Source organism: Canis aureus, chromosome 7, assembly GCF_053574225.1.
Source record: "Canis aureus isolate CA01 chromosome 7, VMU_Caureus_v.1.0, whole genome shotgun sequence".
Classification (NCBI taxonomy): domain Eukaryota; kingdom Metazoa; phylum Chordata; class Mammalia; order Carnivora; family Canidae; genus Canis; species Canis aureus.
This window is the reverse complement of record NC_135617.1, coordinates 1,056,268-1,064,794: the sequence shown is the minus strand read 5'-3', so window position 1 is coordinate 1,064,794 and position 8,527 is coordinate 1,056,268. Positions and strand designations below refer to the sequence as shown.

The following is an 8,527-nucleotide window of genomic DNA, read 5'->3' as shown; positions in this document are numbered from 1 at the left end:
CAAGCTTGAGTCACTATGAATGCTGTCCTCTCTCAGGAAAAGAAGATTATGCAGTAACCCGGATCCACATCCTTGCTGTGCAGCTGTCTACCCAGGGTGCCCCCCCGTGCTGCAGTGTGTGCCAGGGCAGGAGGCTGTGCCAGAAGCAGGGCAAAGAGATGCTGGGCGGCCCTGGAAGCATCGAACACTAGTTCTCATGCCTCAAAAACCTGCGTGCATCCTGCTGATTTATGGTCTCAATAAGACCCCAACTGGGCCCTCTGGAGCTAATATCCAGAATGTCCAGACCTTGTCCTCTGACCTCTTGTCCTCCCCTGTGGACCACGCCTCCCCAGCTCCCGGTCTACAGTGAGCCTTCTCCATGCTCACTCTCTTGCATGTGATGCCCACCCCCCCCCCCGCTGGCCACACCCAGCCCTCCCCATGAGCTGGAACCCACACAGCACCTGCTGGGAAAGGGGACTTCTGATGCAGATGTCCTGTAGGCCCAGTCCTTTCAGCCCCAAAGAAAAGTGGCCTGTGAGCACTCTATCCCATTTCCCTGAGTTTCAGACTCTTCCAGATACCCCAAGCACAGAATCTGCCCTTCTGCTATCTTTACTTGACTTTGGACCCAACTTCCTTTCTTTGTCCTTCCACCACCTAAGCCTATTCCTGTCACGCATCACGAATCTCCTGTCACAGCCTTTCGATAACTTAAGTTGTCTTAATGGCCCTTCCTAAACACCCTCTGCAGCACAATCTGTTCGTCTTGGCGCTCACAGGCACCACCAGCTTCTTCGGGTACATTCTGTTCAGAATCCTTCCTGGCACTGTGAGCTCGGCCCGTGACGGAGCTCGATGCCCCGGTGTTCCGTGACGGCCGCCGCAGGAGAGAAGCTGTGTGAGGTACGGGAGGCTGCTCACCCTGATTCCAGGCTGATGATCAGCTCACCCTCGTTCCGGCCCACACGACCTGTGACAGCACCATCGGAACACGCTGGCTCGATTATTCACGTCTAATTTGAGAACCAGCGCAGAGCCGCGGAGAGGCCTAGAGCGAGGTGCTGCCAAATGGCTTTGCTCCTTATAATATGATGACAAATCTATACAGCGGGTGCCAGGCCACTGCTAATGCTGCTCTTGGACGGAGTAGCTTTGACGACAATGCAGGCAATAACTTCTCTTCTGTGATCAGTCAAGAGGAGCGTGTACTGAGCCCCCAGCCAACACAGGTGCCCGGCTGACACCGCAGGGCTTACCAACAAGGAGCACACGGGCCTCTCCCAGAGGAGTCTACCGCCACTGCTGTCTTCCAATACCTCCAAGGAACAAAAGGGGATTTTGTAAAGCCATCCTTAATTACCGTGATGAAGTTGGATGATCTTCATTTCTCCCTCTGACATCCCCTATTGATCTTTGCACCGCTATCAAATCGTTCATCTGAGCTGGCTTTCTATCAGCCTTTTGTGTGGTTTCCTCTGTCTTTCCATGCCATGCCAGTCTGGGAAAGGCAGGAACCATAAATGGCTTCCTTGGATGCTCAATCCCTAACCCTCACACAACCCTCTGCTCACAGTAGATGCTCAGTAAACGTGTGACTAAATGCAAGCTCGAAATGTGCTCTGACCACCTTAAAAGAGCTGAAGAGGGTCTATTCCTCTAACATCTCCCCTTATATGTGTAAATAGTAAACATCCACCAATAGAACTTGGAGAATTATATAATACTAGAGCTATAAAAAAAATCTTAGATATCATCTAATCATCCCAGGTCCTTCTTGGTGAAGGAAAAGAAAGCCCCCAAACCCAAAGGAACTTCTCAAGGCAGCAAGGCTCGTCTGTGGCAGAAATCATTAGAACCCAGGTCTTATTTTTTACAATCTAATACTCTCCACACTCACCATCGTATGATCCCTCTGAGCTGATTGCCACTACTGTCTCCATCCTGCTTCACTAACTGGACTCCTAACTCAGAGATGTCCATAAAAGATGCTAAGATTTCTTTCTCATTAGCATCCAGAGCTACAGCCTTATCAGGCACAAATCTTAAGCAGCTCCACCCCAAGTTCCCAAGCATCTTCAAGCTATGAGAGAAGAAAAAACTTTTCTTCGATAAGCAAAAGTCTTTGAAAAGAGCTGATCATTCAGACAAAAACCCTGAGCTGGGCCTCACTGCTTGGCATCCCTTACAATGCAGCCCTTTCAATGGTGTTAACGGGGGATGTAGCGTCTTGGCTCATCACTTGTCCAGCCCCGTAGCAATTATAATCAGAGCGGTTGTTATGCCAGGGTCCATAGAGGTGGCAAATGACTCACTAAATTATTTCCTTGGGTCTAGTATGAATCTGATCAATGAGCAGAATTGAGCAGGGGGGATGTTTAGAAGGAGTATCTTGCTTAGAAGACTACTGGTCACAAAGACTATGGAAAATCTAAATGAAAGGATAATGATGAGCATCTAACACTGATTCCTCAACCCTGCTCACAGAGTGGAAATTACAAGCGGACTCCTAAAAGTACCAATAGCTGGCCCACTCCACATCATTTAACTCAAAATTTCTAGGGGGCATTACCATCTTTTAAAACCTCCTCGGAGAATCCTAATATGCAGCCAGAGCCGAGAGAGCTGTTACACATTTCTGATTCCTCTATGCTGGTGCCCTAGTCCAGATGTTCTCAATGTCTTTTTTTTTTTTTTTTCAGCAGCCTGCATGCCAAAGGGCTAGGAAAGTTACTTCTTTTAGAAGAACAAAGCTGGAGGTCCCACAATCCCAGACTTCAAGATATACTAACAGATGTAGTAATCTTGTCAGTATGGTGTTGATGCAAAAATAGACACATAGATCAGGTGGAACAGGACAGAGAGTCCAGGAATAAACTCACACCTATGTGGTCAATTAATCTATGGGGAAAAAAGGGACAAAAACATATAATGGAGAAAAGACAGTCTTTCCAATAAGTGATGTTGGGGAAAGTGGACAGCTACTTACAAAAAAAAAAAAAAAAGAAAGAAAAAGAAAAAGAAATTGAGCCACTTTCTTACACCAGACACAAAAATAAACTCAAAATGGATTAAAGATCTAACTATGAAATCTGAAACATAAAAATTCCAGAAGTGAGCAGAGGCAGAAAGTTCCCTGACATTGGCCAAAGCAACATTTTTCTAGATAGGTCTCCTGAGGCAAGGGAAACAAAAGCAAAAATAAACCATTGTGACTACACCAAAATAAAAAGCTTCTGCACAGCAAAGGAAACCATCAAGGAAATGTAAAGGCAACCTACTTGATGGAAGATATTTGAAAATAATATATCTGATAAAGGGTTAATATTTAAAAAGACATGAGAACTTACACAACTTGACACCAAAGTCATCGTCATCATCATCATCCAATTTAAAAATGGGATTTTTTTTAAGATTTACATTTTACAGTTTAAATTTAAACAATTTAAAAATGTTTAAAAAACATGAATAATATTTTTCCAAAGAAGAAATACAGATGTCCAGAAGACACAAGAAAAAGTGATTAGTATCACTAATCATCACAGGAATGCAAATCAAAACCATGATGAGATATCATCTCACACAGTCAGAATGGCTAGTAACAAAAAAGAAGAAATAATGAGCGTTGGCAAAGATGTGGAGAAAAGGGACCCCTGGTGCCCCTCTGGTGGGAATGTGAATCGGTGCAATCACTGTGGAAAAGCAGTTTGGGGGTTCGTCAAAAAATTGAAAATGGGATTATCATAAGAGCCAGCAATTCCACTACTGGGTATTTACCCAAAGAAAACAAAAAAACACTAATTTGAAAACAAACAAACAAACAAAAAAGCTTAGTACAGTATTATTTGCAATAGCCAAGATATGGAAATAACCTAAATATCTACCAATAGATGAATGGATCCAGATGTGATACACATATGCAATAGAATATTGCACAGCCATACAAAAAAAAAAAAAAAAGAATGAGATCTTCCCATTTGCAACAGGATCCATGGATGGACCTGGAGGATATCATAATAAGTGAAATAAACCAGACAGAGAAAGACAAATACCATATGATTTCACTTACCCTTGGAATCTAGACAAGAAAACAGATGAACGAAGAAACCAAAAGCAAAAATAGGTTCATAAATACAGAGAATAAGCTGGCGGTTGTCAGAGGGAACGGGAGAGGGAGGCAGGGTGGGTAAAATAGGTAACAGGGATTAAGAGGTGTGAACTTTCAGGTATGAAGTAGTCACAGAGATGAGAAGTACAACATATGGAATATAGTCAGTAATATTGTAAAGACGTGTACGGAACGTACTAATGTTATGTGGCGCAGAGGGCGACTCACTTAGCCCTTCCAGGGTGTGTCCTACATAGAAGCTGTGCGATCACCAGGGAACTAACATGCATTTCTTTTTTGTTGTTGTTTGTTATTAAAGTTCAATTTGCCAACATATAGTATAACCCCCAGGGCTCATCCCATCATTGCATTTCAACTACACTTCAATAACGGAATCTTTTTTTTTTAAATAAAGTTACCTCTTTCAGCAACAAGGGCTCCCTAAAGCATGGGTGGGAGCACAGGGGTTGTTTGTGAGGGCGATGGGAGGGGGGTGTCTTGTAGGAAAGCATGTCAGTCTCATCAGGGAGGGAGGGAGGCAAAGAAACGTGGCGCCCCTCCAACCTCCTGATGGCCATAGACCTTCCCAAGATTTTTCTCTTCCTTCTTGGTAAAATGGAAGCAACATCTAATGCCGTCTCACCTTGCTCCAGGCTGTGGTGCAGAAAAGTATTAAATAAGCCTCCTTGTTTTTCTTGATGCCCTTTCCAGATCGAGTCCGGTCTTATTGCTTTTGGCCAAAGGCTCTTTCAGAATTTACACAGCAAAAGTCTCTGTAATCTGATCTTCCAAGTGAGTTACGGCGTGGGACTGAGCACTTAAGTATGCTAGAGAAAAGAAAATGTAGCATTCTGGAAGCAATGTTTAAAATAAATCATTATTGCCGTATCTAAAATAGCTTTAGTTCTGGTTTTCAAACAGCCATTTCAGAAAGATAACCTCTTAAATGTATTTATGTCTGTATTAGGCAAGAGACAACTAACTTTTCTGAGTGGAGTATTGATCTTGAGTAAATATGAGATGAAATCTATTTGAAAAATATCTGAAATGGAACAAGGCATATAAGTGAGGGGAAGAAAATGTATATACATAAGACCTGCTCCATGGAGCCTCCAAATGTAGGCCCATTGGCTGGAGGAAGAAATCAGCTGGTCCTAAAAGTGTGAGTTTGGGAAGAATAATGGTGTCCACAGAGGCTAAGCTCCTATGATCACTTTGGTTTTTTTTTTAATAATAAATTTATTTTTTATTGGTGTTCAATTTGCCAACATACAGAATAATACCCAGTGCTCATCCCGTCAAGTGCCCCCCTCAGTGCCCATCACCCAGTCACCCCCACCCCCCGCTCACCTCCCCTTTCCCCACCCCTAGTTTGTTTCCCAGAGTTAGGAGTCTTCCATGTCCTATGATCACTTTGATTCTCCAGCCCCACCTTTCTTGGGCTCTAGGGGAAAATGCATAAGAAAAGAATATGCCAGTCTCAAAAAAAAAAAAATAATAATAATAATAAGTTAAAATTAATCAGCACAACCATGGAAAGTGAACACGCAATTTAGGCATTCTCCTTAATAAAGTAAATCCCTGAACATTTCTCCCTCAATTATCGGTCTTCAACTATCATCTGTCATGGGTTTATGGTGATTTTAAAAGAAAAAAAATAAAGAGACATATATTTCAACTAAGAAAAAGACACACAGGGGCCCCTGGGTGGCTCAGCGGTGGAGCATCTGCCTCCGGCTCAGGGCGTGACCCTAGGGTCCTGGGATCGAGTCCCCTGTCGGGTTCCCTGCGTGGAGCCTGCTTCTCCCCCTGCCTGGTTCTCTGCCTCTCTCTCTCTGTGTGTCTCTCTCATAAATAAATAAATAAAATCTTTAAAAGAGAGAGAGAGAGAGAGAAAGACACACCCAAAAGTAAAAAGAAAAACGTAATTTCAATCTGATCAGATCTGCTTCATTTACCTATAGTGCTTTAAGTATTCGGAAGTTACCTTGAGGGGTGGGGAAACAACTATTAACAGCATATTTAACGTATTTAAGGCAAGGAAATGCTCCCCTTAATTCGGAAACATGTTTAGAGCATCTGTGTAGAGACAGGCAGCGTACTTTGAGTCCAGGATGCCCCTTCTGGAAGTCGACGTGGAGCGTCGCCGCCTCCGTGAGACCCCAACCCCTGTAGACCAAGTCCGTGCTCTGTGGCTCTCCCCAGCGCCCCACACTTGTCTCTCGCAGCACCTTCCACGCAGTCCCTTTGCCATTCGTTTCGGAACGGAGCAGGGTCCGTCTTCCTCAAGAACGCCAGCCTCCAAAGGGAGGTCCTGGTGCTCTGGTCCCTGACCTACCTGCCGGGAACAGTGCCTGGCACGGGAAACACGCTCGGTAAGCCTCTGTCACATCACTGAACGAGGAAACATCAAGACTCAACTAGGAGATGGAAGGTAATGAGACCGATAAGGCAAGAAAACAGCGATAACTGGTAAGATAAGAGGAAAATGCATGGAGTGGAAGACTGTGTTTTGTTGTTGTTGTTGTTGTTGTTTTAATTTTAAATCACATATCGTTGAATTGTTTCTTCCAGGAGGGACATGGGTCTGTTCTTTGCCTTTCGTTCTCCTAACGATGTCTTCTGAAGGGCAGAAGCCTTTCATTTGGACGAAGTCAGAGTCGGGGCTCAAATCCTGCCCCCTAAGCAGCTGCCGGCGTTTCCACTCACCCGAAGGCCGGGGAGTCCCTGCCAAAATCATAGTCGAGAGCCAATAATCTGAATCTGCGTCGCTGGTCGTCGTCGTTGTGCTGCCTCCTCCGGCCTAGTCTTTAAACCAGAAAGGTAGAGCAAGGTTACCCGTGAGGAGTCACGTCGGGTGCACTCCCGGGGAGCGCAGCACCCTCTCCCAGGTGGGCAGCCCGTCTCAGAAGACACTGTCCCCCCGCCGTGTTACTGACGTTCAGCTCGAGCTCTCCACGGGCTTAATGGTGATAATCCAATAAGGATACGGCTTAGAAAGGAGTTGCTACCTTTGTAGTTCTGCAGACTCCATGCGGACCATAGAAAACCTCTCCCCTGGGTGTTTGGCTAATTGCACACTGTCGTCGAGGTTAGCACGTCCCTTTGTTCTCGCGAAATCAGTTGGAATAAGCCATTAACTTTCTATTAGACCAGCATTAGGGGATTCAGTGTGCTGATCCCCGTCTGATAGAAAATTTATATGCAATAAATAATTTAACACTGAAATTTACATTACACAGAAATTTCCTGGTGTGGTATCAGGGATTAATATCTGGAACAAATTATAGGCAAAGGAAAAAAAATCATTTGTACAATATCCGTTCACCAAAGATAAGGTTTAGAAAATCACCGTTAAACCAACAGACCATAAAATGACAATAGGAACTATTAATTCAAAGAAAAAATGATCAACTCTCTTACTTAAACATTGACACAGAATTGCAAGTTACATTTGGAAAATCAGTATGTTTTTTTAGAATTGAAGAAAAGCCTTCAAAAAGGCTTTGTAAAAATCGTTTATTTAAAACCGTTTGCGCCCACCCCGTTAGCAGTTGCCGTCCTAACTTGTGAATGGGAAAAATCACTCTTAGATAAAACGAGAAATTTGGCATCAAAAATAAGCCAAAAAAAAAAAAAAAGGCGATAATGTGTATCAGAGAAAGTACAAGAATTTCTGATGTTACTAGAAGAGTAAAGCACACGTACCTTTCTAGATTTAGGGGTAGTGTACCTATATATTTTCCTTTCATTTCAAAATATTTCCTTTCCTAATAGCCATCTTGCTAAAAACAGCATCTACAGTCGGAGACAATACGTGATCATGCAAGTGGATTCCCAGAAATGTTTTCCAATCCGTGGTTGCCGTTCGAATGAGAAAATGAGAGGAGGAAGTGCATTATTGCAACATTAAGCAATTAAGGAAATATTATCAAATTAGAGTGTCCAAAGAGTAGTAAAATTTATCATAATAAGCGTTTTCTCCCGGTCTTGTCCAAGCATCATTTATTTAACTCACGGTACTTTTCAAATGATGTCAACGTAAGGGTCCTCTGAGTTCAGAGAGGGTGTAGACGACCCTCTCTTCTGAGCCGAGAGGTGGGGCCGGGGTCCGTCTTGCCACTCCATGAAGATCGAGGCTGCTTGCCCAGAGCCGGCCCAATTGCTCGCCAAGTCCCAGAAGTCACTCGCCAAGCGGATCCTGGACGAGCCGCGCGTAACAGGTGGCAGCAGAGGTTGTGGCGCGGCGGCTGCGGGCCCAGAGCCCGTCACCCACGAGGAACCCAGGACCCGGTCCCGGCGTCACCCGTCCGCGGCGCGAGAGAGCCGTGGGGCCTGCATGCATTCCCCCCTCTCCTCCTCCCAGCCCCGGAGCCTCCCAACCAAGTCGGGGGTGAGAGTCTTCGCCCTGGTGGACATCCCCGACTGCAGTGACCG

At 44.6% G+C, this 8,527-nt stretch overlaps 1 long non-coding RNA gene across 1 annotated transcript; it reads left to right on the top strand.

Annotated features, from left to right (window-relative positions):
• The first annotated feature begins 764 nt into the window (after positions 1-764).
• Positions 765-8,188, top strand: LOC144316952 (uncharacterized). The gene is made up of 3 exons (XR_013382775.1): positions 765-4,882; positions 6,665-6,981; positions 7,868-8,188. It is a non-coding gene; the product is annotated as an uncharacterized LOC144316952 (long non-coding RNA).
• The last annotated feature ends 339 nt before the right edge of the window (positions 8,189-8,527 follow it).